This window comes from Vulpes vulpes, chromosome 13 (assembly GCF_048418805.1).
Source record: "Vulpes vulpes isolate BD-2025 chromosome 13, VulVul3, whole genome shotgun sequence".
Lineage (NCBI taxonomy): Eukaryota > Metazoa > Chordata > Mammalia > Carnivora > Canidae > Vulpes > Vulpes vulpes.
The window spans coordinates 35,234,657-35,249,455 of NC_132792.1; the positions used below are offsets into that span (position 1 = coordinate 35,234,657).

Here is a 14,799-nt window from a genome sequence, read left to right on the forward strand (position 1 = left end):
TGACCTTGATACCCTAAGCTGACAGTCTACTCCTGTTAGTACCTGATTAGCCTAATAGATCTCATAGAACATTCACGGGGCTCATAGTTAACTTCCCTGATTTGACTGTAAGCCAGCTCTACATGTAAGCTTGCTTTCTAAGGTGATGGACTGACTAACATAAACATCCAACCTGTTTGATGGTTGATTTTCTCATTGTTAAGTAATCCCTCAGTGATCTCGTTTCATGGTCAGTTTCTCTTGCTTTGTTAGTGTGGATTTAGCTTCCTTGTGACACAGGTTTTGTTTTGTTTTGTTTTGTTTTTTTAAGCCAAAAGAGTTAATATACTTTATGCTTTCCTCATTGAATTATTCTTTGTTCATTGACTTTTAAGAAATTATTTTTATTGGAGGTTAAATGATTCCATTAGTTTAAATACATATTTTGTTTTTGTCAGTTAAAAGGTTTGTTTTTCAATGAATCAGAAAATTACCAAAATAAAATACTTATTTATTTTATTATTAGAGGTAACTCTTTTTTGTATGTAATTGTTTATTTTATTCCATTCTGTATTAATCAGTTTTTGTTTAAAATACCTGAAGCAATGGCCCAAGTTATTCTTAAGTCTAATGTATTTTGTCCCTTGATTTGTGGTTTGTTTTTGGCTTTATTTAATTGTTCTGTTTTCCCTTCTGATTTTTCATTCTGTCTAAAATGATTCAAGTTTGTTTTATTCTTTTATCCTACCAGCATTTTTTTTTAGGTTCTCTTTTGCACTGAGTTCTTCTTAATAGAGTCTGAGTAATTGCCAGAAATTTTCAGTTTGATTGTCATCACATTATCCTTTTTTGTGCAACTCTATTTTGTGTAGATCTCTGCAGTAATTTGCCTCTCAGTATCAGGATGTTGCAATCTCTAGGAATCTTGAAGATTCCTAATTGAAAAACCCCAAGGTCCTTCACATGAAAACCCATTTGTGAAAAGCTCCATCTGCAATTTATTCCCTCTCGGCATAGCTCCTCAGTAATGTTTTTGAGCTCAGAGTGGGATATAAGAGGTCATTAAAAATCATCATTTTTTCCTCTTTTTGCAGAAAAAAACAACACTGGATTGCCTGAGCGTGCTCATTATTTTCTTTTTCTGCCTCACATGAACTCAGATAATGATGTTCTATGCCTGGTAGAGCTGTGAATGGTTATGAAAACAGACCTCACTTTTTGCTGAAGTAAATATTTTGTGATTTCTGAAAGAGTCCCGTATCAGAGCATTTATATTCCTTTTATAAAGCCCTCTGGGGACCCTCTGCCTCTAGCTCTTTGGAATAGTTTCATCTTATTGTTCCATATAAATTCGGAGGATAGACTTACTGAGCCCAGTTGAGAAGATCCCACATTGCTTATTGCTTGCTGTCCAGCACAGCAGTCTGTTCTGTTGTTGTTCCGGCACAGCTGACATCTGTTCTGTTGTGTTTGAGGTGATTTGGGTCTTTTTGGGGACCCAGACACTGTATCCAGATCCACTAGTACTAGTTTTATTTCTCAACGATGCTTCACATTTTCCCCTCATAGCTGCTCCTTAGATTTTCTCAGGAGGACAAGTTAACAAGCTTTACCCCCCTAAACATTTACCTCCTCTGATTTACTGATCAGACTGAAGTGAAATTGAACGTGGAGGCTCCACTCTGCCCTTTTATAAATAAAGACTATTCAGGATGTAAAGTTGCAAAGAAAAGCTTGTTTACTTTCTTCTTATAGCTCAGCTTTACTCCAGTTGAACTATTAAAAAGAACTTTACCATATCCCTATTTTTAAAAAATGGGTGTCAGTTAAACACTATTTGAGTAAACTGTTACAAATTGTCATATTCTGGTATGTGACTTTGCCTCCAGGGAATATTTGAATTAATTGGTGTCATTTGCCTTTTTCCAACTTTATTTCTCCTTTCCTTTTTAAAAAAAGATTTATCTATTCTAGAAAGAGAGGGTGAGGGAGAGCCAGGGTGGGGTGGGGGGACAAGCAGGCTCCTTGCTGAGCACAGAGCCCCACTTGGGGCTTGATCCCACCACCCTGAAATCACGACCAGAGCCAAAATCAAGAGTCAGATGCTCAACTGACTGCTCCACCCACATGCCTCAATTCCTCTTTCTTTAGTGATCATGATAGGAAAAGAGAAGTATATTTGCCTTATAAGCAGTGACATGATGGTAAATACTTAACAACCCTCTCTCCAGGGGGAAAGAGCCCTGATTTGTAGATTGCACATCTCTGGGTGTAAATACTCTCACCATGGATGATTTCAAGCTCCCAACATGACATCACTGAATACAGAGTTGGGAAGAGATGTGTAGTAGGACATGTATATATTTCCACCATTCAGATACAATAGAGGCGAATAATATCAAGAGTATGGATGATAGCAAAACAGTAAAATCATTAGGAAGTGATGAATTTTGAGTATTCATTATTTTTGTTTTCAGCATAATTTAATTGTAGGTTTATATAATTTAGTTTTTAATAATAACTACATTAAAAAACCTGCTCACATGATCCCTGAAAATTCATGAATTGTTGAGCTGGTATGAGGCAGTTCCCATGTACCATTCCTTAAGACAGAGGAAAAGAGATGACAAGAAAACTTTCACTTTGATCCTCTCCCTTTTAAGTTTCTCTAATATTACAGCTGCAGACAACTGACCCTCCACCTTTATTTTTCTCCCATCCTTTAGATTCTGCTTATGAACTCTTTGCTTATACCTACCAAAAAAGGCACACATCACCTTTGCTTCAGAATCTCCAGGTCCTGCACAGTTTGTCTATTATGAACTGAAAGAAGGAGCTTACCAAAACAAAAACAAAAACAAAAACAAAACCACCTTTCAGTATATTTCAGTAGTCAAAAATTATTTTCTTCTTTTGTGTTTAGGATGTTTGAAAAAGGTCATGGTTTTTATGGGGATATGTCTTCTTCCCAGGGAGCCAGCTAGGTCTTTGTTGATACCACCCTGTCAACCCATCTGGCACAACCCTAATGCTGCCTCCCAATAAGCAAAAGGCAATAGCAACAGACAGCTTTATATTTCCTGTACTCTCAGTGGGTATCTTGGACACTTAACTAGAAGAATCTGAAAGATACACATCTTCCTACAGCCTTACTAGTTAAATGATTAGAATCCCTTCTTTCACCATTGCAGGAAGGGGTAGAGGGTCTTAAGAAAAATAGACTTGCTGATAACAAACACCAAATGCTGAAGCATAAACGTTTTCTCCTATTATCTAGCATATTTTAATAAGTTATATTGAAAATCCAGTTTTAAATGTCCCCAATTTTAGTTAACCTGTTTTTTTTTTTTTTTTTTAGTTAACCTGTTGATATACGCTACTAGATGTCCTATAATTTAGTATTAGAATCTTACAGCGTATAGGTTCTGACATCTCATGTCCCTGTTGCACTGAGGGACTCATTTTTAAGTCGTTCAGTTCTGAACTTGAAGCTTTGCATTTATTTTCCTAATTCCAGTCCTGGCCTGGTGGTGACAGCAGAACATCATGCAATCCGTGTTACCAGGCAGTCACAGAAAGATACATACACATGACCATTAAAATAAATACATCAAAACCAAGTATGTGAAATTGTTCCATTAACATAACTAACAGCAGATATGTAACATAACAAATCAACACATGTGCTACAGCATTTAGTATTATTCTTGACTTTGCCTTTTAAGGCTACACAGAAATTGTTCTTGTTTTCGTTGGAACGTAGATGAGTGTCAAACCAAAGCTCATTAAAAGACGCCTGCTATGGAAAAGATGCTTTCCCAAAGACTATGCTCACCTTTGGCACAGTCAGAATACTTTGCTGGGTACTTCTGCAGCATAATAATTGGAATCCAACCCCATAGCTGTCATCATTTTGTCTTTGGTACAATGAGAAAGCCAAATAGCACAGACGGTTGTGGAAATTATTTTATTTTTTGCTTTTGATATTTAAAAAGTATAAATTCAATAAATTCACAGTTCTCCTTTCTCAGGTATGTTTTGCTAGGCTTTATGATGCAGTAAAAAAAAAATCAGTACATTCCAGGGTCTATGAGAATTAATAAATGTGGAGAAACTAAGCCTGGAATGCATTAGGATATATTTTAAAGGAGATTGGGGTCCACTCCCATCCAAGAATACACTTATCATATAAACTTAACATAATAGTTTCTTTTTTAAGATTTTATTGATTTATTTATTAGAGAGAGAGAGAGAGAAAGAGAGGCAGGCAGAGGGAGAAGCAGGCTCTATGCAGGGAGCCCCACGTGGGACTCGATCCCGGGTCCCCAGGATCCCACCCTGGGCCGAAGGCTGCGCTAAACTACTGGGCCACCCGGGCTGCCCTAACATAATAGTTTTAAAATGATTTTGAAAACTATTAAGCGGCAGTGCTGAAATCTTACAGGCAAAATTACCTTAACATTGAAAAAAATATATCGTAATGGGAAATGTGATTTATTTTAATTTGAGCCATCTCCTATGTAATGTGATACACCTGTCATATATAAGATACTGGCTCTAATTAATGAAGCATCATTTTTATGTTTTTTTCCTTGTAATGGCAACAAAATAATGTGTATTAAAAGTAATTTAGATGAAATGTTGTTCATCATTTTGCCATCCTTTTAGAAAGCAAAACAAAATGTTTGTCGAAGTGTTGTTTCTTTCTCTCTTCTGTCTTCATTTCTCCCAGTCTGTTTCTCCATTCCACTATCCAGTTCAGTTCTTTCCTCCTGTCTCCATGGTACCTATCCCACATCTTTTTCTCTTGATGGTCTTGTTAAGTATACTATGGTCATGGGACTGCAGTTAAACAAGAAAATTAATTCCCAGAAGTTCAAGACTGTAAGAGATTTCTTAAGGGGAGGCATTGCTTTTTTTTTTTCCTCTCCCTTATGTGATACAGAGGCCAAGAAAGTGAGTCACAGGCACAGGTGTAGAGCTGCCTGGGCAAGCTGCCTATTGTGCATTTCCTGATTACATAACCTTTGAGTATCTCCAGGAGAGATGGGGTTTAGAGCTGTGCTGTGTGCAGTGCCAGGCAGTCTGATCACAGACAGGCAGTGCTTGTGTCCCTTCTCAAAAACTTTCCTGTTGGGTTGTTAAAGCATCATAGGTTAATGTTTAAATTGGAATCATGTTGGCCACAGCTGTGCGTGAGTGAATCTCTGCATTAATGTGAATCAGAGTAGCTGACTGGGGTATGAAGGGAGCATTTTCTTCTCCAACATTAGCTACATTGTTATTTACTCAATGGTTAGAAAGGAATAACTGGGTGGCCAATAAAAAAGCAAATGACCCAGGACACTTAAGCAATGTTTGTAAACCACAATTAGACTATATTATTTAGCTATCACATATCATAATCTTTATATTCCTTCTTAAAGTAAGTTCATATCAACTTAAAAATGATCTTCATCACCTTTACACAGATTTTACAGATGTCCTATAGCCTTTTAATTTTGTTTCCTATATCTGATTACACCCCTTGTTTTTGTTTTATGTAGTCAGTTGTCGGTCCACTTCTACATTGTCCCTGGATTATTAGAAGCACATACTAGAAAGACACTGTCAGATTTTAAAGGCATAATTCAGTTGAATGTATATAAATTTACAGAGTGGCCCAATAAAGAATTGACAATCAAATCCATTTTTTCCTTCTTATCTCCTTACCCACTTTTATCCCTACCACCCTAGGATACAGAGCCCAGAGTTGAGCATCAAAAGACAGTAAATGTGCATAATGTGGTCTTGGACACTCTGGAAAGATGACCTTTCAAGTCCCTTTCTAATGTTTCCAGTTCTGTAATTTTGTAATAAGACTGGTAAAGAATCAGAGAAGTAGGGGAAGTATGCACTCTTAAGGATTATGCTGGTTATCATAGTGGGTGTTGATATTTGAACAAAGAGAAATTACTTAGGTGATAATGAACAATGTTCAATAAACAGGCAGTGAGGAAGCCCCCACCCCCACCCCCCAAAAAAAGTGAGAAGACAAATATCTAAATTTAGGTGCAAGAGGAAAGATTTTTACATTTCTGTTAAGATTTTCATTTAATGCATTCATCTTGAAAAAAATATTGGGGGGCTGCACCTGGGTGGCTGAGTGGTTGAGTGTCTGCCTTTGGCTTAGGTCATGATCCCGGGGTCCTGAGAGTGAGTCCCACATCAGGCTCCCTGCTGGGAGCCAATGTCTGTCTCTCTGTGTCTCTCATGAATAAATAAAATCTTAAAAAAAAAATTTTTTTTAAGTAACCTCCACCCAAAGTGAGGCTTAAACTCAAAACCCCAAGGTCAAGAGTCACATGCTCTTCTGACTGAGTCAGTCAGGTATCCCTAATGCATTTAGTTGTAACAGAAGTCTGTGAAGTTGAATCCAAGTTCTAAGTAAAATATTTGGGATTTTGGCTTTGATAACAGCTATTCAATTCATATGACTACAGTTAGACAAATATGTGTTTCTTAGCAGGGAATATTTTTTTGCCTTCTTTTCCTTTATTTTCAGCTCTAAATATGTGTTGAGCACTTTTGGATTCTCGTTTTAGAGAAATTTTATAGTTTTATCTACCTGGTGTCAATTAAATATAGGAAGAACATATAATTTATTATCTAAATCAGGACTCTTTTTAAAGTGAAGGGGAAAGTGTTAATAATTATGCCAGGACAGTAGGCTTAAGCCAGAATGAGGTCACATAGCTGCCCTAATTATAGCTTCTTGAGACTTTGGGAATATGCAGTTAAATAATATGAAAAACCCAAACTCACCAAAAAGAGATCAAATTTGTGGTTACTAAAGGTAGGGGTTGGATGAAGGGGAAGTTTAAATGAAGGTGATCAGAAGGTACAAATTTCCAGTTATAAACAAGTACTGGGGATGTAACTAACATACAACATGATGACTGTAGTTAACATTGCTGTGTGGTATATACGAAAGTTGTATACAAAAGTTGTTTAGAGGAGATACTCCTCTCTTCACAAGGAGAAAAACTTTTTCTTTCTTTTTTTTTTTGTATTTATATAAGATGATGGATGGGGATCCCTGGGTGGCGCAGCGGTTTGGCGCCTGCCTTTGGCCCAGGGCACGATCCTGGAGACCCGGGATCGAATCCCACATCAGGCTCCCGGTGCATGGAGCCTGCTTCTCCCTCCGCCTGTGTTTCTGCCTCTCTCTCTCTCTCTCTCTGTGACTATCATAAATAAATAAAAAATTAAAAAAAAATTTAATATAAGATGATGGATGATTAAACTATATAATTATTTCACAATATATGTAAGTCATATTATGCTGTATACTTTAAACTTGTACAGTGCTGTATGCCAGTTATTTCTCAGTAAGATTGGACAAACATAGTTGAACAACAACAAAAATATGCATGGACCTCTGTGGCTTCATAGAGGGAAGTCAAAGTGTGAGGTCAGGAAGGAAGGTGGTAGACAGTAGCCTGCAAAGAGTCTCACTGAGCTTGGCTAAATATCTGAATTTTATTTTGTCTCTTGTTGGAATGGAACTGCTGCCTCATTTCCTCCCCATATTTTTATGCTTGTTCTGATCAGTTTTTCCTTGTTTCAGTGTAGAGAGTTAAATTCCTAGAACTTACACGGAGGAAGAAAGTGAGGAAAGTGGTAAAGAGTCAAAGGTTATGCTGTGAATGATATGTTATTAATGAAAACTAGAAATACAGAGGGAAGGGAGAGGCTTGGAGGCTCTGAAACAATTTGTTATATTATTGAGTCAGTGAGTTTGGTCTGTAGGCTATCCATGTAGCAATAACAAGTTAGCAACTAGAAGCCACAGTTTTGGTTTTTTTTTTAAAAGATTTTATTTATTTACTCATGAGACACAGAGAGAAAGAGAGGCAGAGACACGGGCAGAGGGAGAAGCAGGCTCCTCACAGGGAGCCCGATGTGGGACTCGATCCCAGGTCTCCAGGGTCATGCCCTAGGCTGAGGCAGCGCTAAACCGCTGAGCCACCCAGGCTGCCCCACAATTTTAGTTCAGGAAAGAAATCAAGTCTAAAGTGGATATTGGGGTTTCTTCTACGTATAGTTAACTGTTAAGTTTTGGGGAATGGACAAAGTCTTTCATTCATCTGTTCATTATTCCTAAATTTAGCATTATGCTAGATACTAGGGATATAGTAATTAGACCCAATCTGTCCTCAATAGACCCTGTGGTCCAGTGGGAGAAACATACAAGTGCAGAGCCCCACAGGAGCATGGAAGAATGATACCGAAGGGGCACCTGGTGTCTCAGTTGGTTAAGCATCTGCCTTCGGCTCAGGCCATGATCTCAGGGTCCTGGGATTGAGCCCTGTGTCTGGTCTCCCGGCTCAACAGGGAATCTGCTTCTCCCTCTCCCTTTGCCTTTCCCCCCATTCATGCTTCATTCTCTCTCTCTTTCAAATAAGTAAACAAATAAAATCTTTTTTTTAAAATTTTTAAAATTTATTTATGATAGTCATACAGAGAGAGAGAGAGAGAGAGAGAGAGGCAGAGACACAGGCAGAGGGAGAAGCAGGCTCCATGCACTGGGAGCCCGACGTGGGATTCGATCCCGGGTCTCCAGGATCGCGCCCTGGGCCAAAGGCAGGCGCCAAACCGCTGCGCCACCCAGGGATCCCCCAAATAAAATCTTTTAAAAAATAATAATAATGAGGACAGAGTTCAGGGGTCAAGGAAGACTGTCTCCTTTAGAATGAATAGAAACCCAGCAAAAGGCAAGAAGAAGGTAAGACTGGAGTGCTTAGAAGGCTAGAGTACATAGTGCAAAAGCCCTGTGAGAGGGTGCTTAGCATGTGTGAGAAACTGAAAGAATGTGAACTGAGAAGAAAATACAGTTGAACATAGAATTTTAATGAATACTTTCTTTTAAGGGGAGATAGAGGAAAAGGAATTATCAAAGGAGTCTAAGCATGGAAATAGGTAGAGGATTAGAAGACAGTGATGAAGGCACAGGAAAGAGTCAAGGAGAGGGTAATCAACAATGTTAAAGCTGTAAAAGGAATCAAATACAGTGAAGATTAAGAAGAGAAGCTATTGAATCGGTGTTTGTATGGTTGTTAGTGATCTTAGATCAGTTTCATTGGCTTGAAAACCAGATTGCAGGGAAGCCTGGGTGGCTCAGTGGTTGAGCATCTATGCCTTTGGCTCAGGGCGTGATCCTGGAGACCCAGGATCGAGTCCCATGTCAGGCTCCCTGCATGTAGACTGCTTCTCGCTTTGCCTGTGTCTCTGCCTCTCTTTCTCCGTGTCTCTCATGAATAAATAAATAAAATCTTAAAAAAAAAAAAAAGGAAAGAAAACCAGATTGCAGTAGACTAAGGAGTGGGTGAAAAGGGAATGTGAAGATTTGTAGAGATGGGAAAAAGAGAAGAGTGATAGTTTGTGGACAAAACAGTCAAGAACTTATTTTACAATGGGGAGAGACACCTCATTTGAACAGCTTTCTTGCATAAGGAAGAAGGTAGAATCAACAGCAAAGTAAATTAAGTACATTAGTGCTAAGGAAATAATCAATGTTGCAAGGTTCTGGGGGGAAATGGAGTCAAGACCACACATAAATGGTTTAGTCTTGGAGAGGAGTCTTCCTTTGAAACATTAGAGGAAGAAAAATATTCAGAAGGGTCTTGAGAAGAAAGTTGAGGGCATTCATGCCAGTTTTTTCCCCATGTAAGTGGGACATAAATCTTTTGAAAGTGAAGAAGCATAAGGAACAGTTGGGTTCTTTATGAGAATGGCAAAGTTTAGAAATGGGGAGATAAGATTTGATTAGAAATACTTACCATGCTTTGTGATCACAACTGAGGCTCCTTTTTTTTTTTTTTTTAAATCTATGTATAACGGAGCCAGGTGTCACAACTTTTTTGGGGAGCTTGAAGATAGAGTTGGAAAAATGAATGAATGATTCAGCTGACTTAGAATTGGGCAGAAGATCAAGGTGGTAGGAATTAAGGATGTTTTAGGAGTGTAGTTGAAATGATGGGCAATCTTTAGACCCATCTTACTAAGAAAGTAAAAAAAAACTAGGTGGTGCACCATTTATTTGGAGGACAGGAAGAAGCCACAGATTGTGCTGAAGGTATAAAGCTTGGTGAGAGGTATAAAAGGATGAAAAATAATGATCAGAAAGAGTAAGTTGTGCTATTAATATAGTATTGGTAAAGTGAAGTGACGCTCATTCTGAAGAAAATCGTAAAGCAGAATTTCAGAAGGTAAAAGCCCAAGCCAAGTGGATATAGTCACATCAGTAACCTGGCTTTACAATAGCATCATGGAATGTCCACGAAGGTATAATGATAGACAATATAAATAGCATTGAGAGTCATCAGACTGAAGATAGCAGCAGATCTTAAAAGACGTACAGAGTGGAGGCAAGACTGGGAAAGAAAGGGAAAAGAAGAGATTTGAGCAGCCACCAGAAGCTGTCATTTGTATCACCGTTATTCTAGTACTTTACCCTCTTCGCTGTTAATTATGTTTTTAAATCAAAGAAATCATCCTGATTTCTATACAAAGAGTTTGATATGTGGCACGTCAAGTTCTTATTTATTTATTTATTTACTTATTTATCAATCTTATTTATTCATGTGAGACAGAGAGAGAGACAGAGACAGGCAGAGGGAGAGGCTGGCTCCTCTCAAGGAGTCTAATACAGGAATTGATCCCAGGACGCTGAGATTATGTCCTGAGTCTAAGACGCTCAACCACTGAGCCACCCAGGTGTCCTTCAAGTTTTTATTTAGACTATACTTTCAATGTAACTGACCCAATGTCTAAGCAGTTGTGTTTTTCCATTAGAAGTTTTTTAACCCCAAATAAAACCTGACCACTGATTTTTAACTGAAATGATTTGGGGAGTCAAATTTACTCTCCTGTGAGGTAAATTTGAAGTTATTGAAGCCAATTCTAGAGACATTTTTAATGTTGTTAATTTGGTCATTTTATTTAGTCTTTAGTTTCTTAATTTATCTTTTTATGACATTCTTTTAATTCATGCACTTTTAAGACTTCCAACTTAGAAAATATTTAAGAATAGATTTCAATCTGACACAAACCTAAGGTATTAGACTAGTTAAATTTACAGGTCATTTTTCTACATTTTCTACAGCTTAGTGTCCATCGACTGATGAATGGATAAAGCAGTTGTGGTATATGTATATATGTACACACACACACACACACACACACACACACACACACAATGAAATAGTACTCAGCCATAAAAAAGAATGAAATCTTGCCATCTGCAGAAACATGAGTGGAGCTAGGGAGTATTTTACTAACCAAAACAAGTCAGTCAAAGAAAGACAAATACCATATGATTTCACTCATGTGAAATTTAAAAAACAAAACAAATAAGCAAAGGGAAAAAAAAGAGAAAGAGAAGGGAAAACCAAGAAATAGACTCTTAAGTATAGAGAACAAACTGATGGTCACTAGAGGGGAGGTGGGTGGGGAGATGGGTGAAATTTGTGATGGGGATTAAGGAGGGCGCTTGTGATGAGCACCGGGTGTTGTATGGAAATGTTGAATCACTATACTGTATACCTAAAACTAATATTACACCATTTGTTAACTAACTAGAATTTAAATTAAAAGTTAAAAAAAATTAACTCCCAAGGTTAGAAAAAATCGTATGTGTATTTGAAGCAAATTTCGTTTTATTTTATTATTTTTTTAAAGATTTATTTATTTATTCATGAGAGACACAGAAAGAGAGAGGCAGACACATAGGCAGAGGGAGAAGCAGGCTCCCCGCAGGGAACCCAATGTGGGACTCAATCCTGGATCCTGGGATCACGCCCTGAGCTGAAGGCAGACGCTCAATCGCTGAGCCACCCAGGCATCCTGCAAATTTCATTTTAGAAATTTCATTTGGGGCCGCACGTGCCTGCAGCGCGATGCCCAAATCCAAGCGCGACAAGTTTCCTTAACCAAAACTGCCAAGAAAGGCTTAGAACTGAAACAGAACCTGATAGAAGAGCTTCGAAGTGTGTGGACACATACAAGTACCTTTTCATCTTCTCCGTGGCCAACATGAGGAACAGCAAGCTGAAGGACATCCGGAACGCCTGGAAGCACAGCCGGATGTTCTTTGGCAAAAACAAGGTGATGAGGGTGGCCTTGGGTGGAAGCCCAGCTGACGAGTACAAAGACAACCTGCGTCAGGTCAGCAAGACGTTGAAGGGTGAGGCCGGCCTGCTTTTCACCAACCGTACCAAGGAGGAAGTGAATGAGTGGTTTACAAAATACACGGAAATGGACTTGCTCGAGCAGGAAACAAAGCAACTTTCACCGTGACCCTGGACCCGGGGCCCCTGGAGCAGTTCCCCCACTCCATGGAGCCACAGCTGAGGCAGCTGGGCCTGCCCACTGCCCTCAAGAGAGGTGTGGTGACCCTGCTGTCCGACCACGAGGTGTGCAAGGTGATGTGCTGACCCCAGAGCAGGCCCGCTGCTGAAGCTTTTCGGGTATGAGATGGCTGAATTAAAAGTTACCATCAGATACATGTGGGATGAACAGTCTGGAAGGTTCCAGCAGATGGGAGAGGACTCGCCCGAGAGTGCCTCAGAGTCCGCAGAGGAAGAATCAGAAGTGGAGGACCAGGGCTGACAGGCCCTGGACCAGGACTGAGGGGCGCCACCCACTGGGCAAACAGCAGGGAGGGCGAGGGATGGACTGCGTTTCTGTAAGGAATAAAGCTGTCTGCAGGGTGGCTCCCGTGGACAGCAAAGAGGACTTTTCCTAGAATGAATGAATGAATGAATGAATGAATGAATAAATAATCATTCGGCAAGAGTATGGTTCAATTTGTACTATTTTGCCCAATGAACTATGTACCTTTGTTTTAGGGAAGGAAGTTTCCAGCCCATAGATTGCCTAATTAAATAGAACATCCAAAATATCTTTTAGGTATGCCCCTTTTCTCATGTTTCACAATGTTTAGGAATAGAGAGGTTCTCTGCTGCTGTTCAAGACTCAACTTTTAATACTTCAAAAATTTTAAGTAGCTCCATCTACTAATTTCCCCTATCCTAAGTCTCATTAATGCTGTCAAAACACCTTTTAAGTTCTCTTTATCTTTCTAGGAAGTTTCAATGCATGACTCATGAAATTTCTCTCTCCTTTTTTTTTTTTAACGTATGAAGCTTTTTCAACATCCACCTAAATCTTTTTTTTAAGATTTATTTATTTATGATAGACACACAGAGAGAGAGAGAGAGAGAGAGAGAGGCAGAGACACAGGCAGAGGGAGAAGCAGGCTCCATGCCAGGAGCCCGATGCGGGACTCAATCCCGGGACTCCAGGATCGCGCCCTGGGCCAAAGGCAGGTGCCAAACTGCTGAGCCACCCAGGGATCCCCCCTACTAAATAACTCTTAAAACATATATAGTTAGTATTTTTTAACTCACCCAATTCCAGTGTCTTTTATCTCCTTTTTCCCTACATTACTATGGGGATAGCCATATATTGGAATCCATCATAATTTAGAATTACTTCAGCTTTAAATTTTTGAACTCTGAAATTACCCCTTTCCGACCATCATTTCACTTTAGAATGCTAGTCTTCCATTCATCCATTTAACAAATATTTATCAAGGGTCTCATGATGTACTGAATTTTATACTACTCCCTTTTACCTGTTCTACATGTCCTTCTCCCTTATCTTCATTCTTTTTTTTTTTTTTTTTTTTTTCCCGGTAAGCACTATGCTCAACATGGGGCTTGAACTCATGACCCTGGAGGCAACACATAAGAGACTATTAACTACATAGAGAACAAACTGAGAGGTGCTGGAGGAGAAGTGGGTGGAAGATGAGCTAAATTGGTGATGGGTATTAAGGAGGGCACTTGTGGTGAGCACTGGGTGGTGTATGTAAGTGATGAACCACTAAATTCTACTCCTGAAACCAGTATTACACTATATGTCAACTAATTAGAATTTAAATAACTTGAAACAAAACAAAACAAAAAGAGTCACATGCTCTACTGACTGAACCACCAGGTGCTCCATTCACTCTCATTCTTTGAAACTCCTCTCTACATATTGTATTATTACTATCCTGACTCTAACCTCATTTGCTTTCCTTCCTATAGTAGGGTTCATGGTAGATCATTTCAGTTGCACCTTAATCTGCCCCTTCAATCTCAACTTCTCTTTCTTAGGCTCTTTTACTATTTCCTCTGAAATTATTCATTATTAGTATGTTTTACAATCAAAATTTATCCATACTTCCTACATATTTATGCATTCTATTGTTCTCTATTTCATCCTGCTCTTACTTTTGTTTGTTTTATGTACATAGTGCAGTCTGCTGGTGATGAATTGTCTACTTCTGTTTGTTGATTTATTACATCTTTGTTTTCTTTTCATTTTATAAGGGTATTTTTGCTGGGTACAGAAATACAGGTTATCAGTTATTTTGTTTTTGCACTTTAAAGATTCAAGGCTAAAGTCTATACCTGGTTCAGCTCTGCTGTTAGGGTGTTTTGAGACCCTAGAGTATTTACAGAGGCATCCCCCCGACAGGTCCTGAACTATAACCCTTGTCCCCTCAGTATTGAGAAACTTCCAAAAATCCCAGTTATAGGTAGTCATAAGGACTTTGGCTGTTACTATATGTGAGAGGAGAAGTCACTGAAGAGTTGAAAAGCAGAGTGTTAACAAAAGGATTTCTCTCTTCGCTGTGGTAAAAAAATTCTGTCAGAAAGCAAAGAGGGAAAAATAATTGGCCTTCCTCAAAAAGTTGGAAATAGAGCTATCCTTTAACCCAGAAATTGC

At 38.8% G+C, this 14,799-nt stretch overlaps 1 protein-coding gene and 1 pseudogene across 27 annotated transcripts in view; both read left to right on the forward strand.

Moving 5' to 3' along the window:
* RGS22 (regulator of G protein signaling 22) overlaps window positions 1-14,799 on the forward strand; it is a 127,227-nt gene that overhangs the window by 72,351 nt on the left and 40,077 nt on the right. The window lies entirely within an intron of this gene.
* LOC112916959 (mRNA turnover protein 4 homolog pseudogene) lies at window positions 11,840-12,819 on the forward strand (annotated as a pseudogene).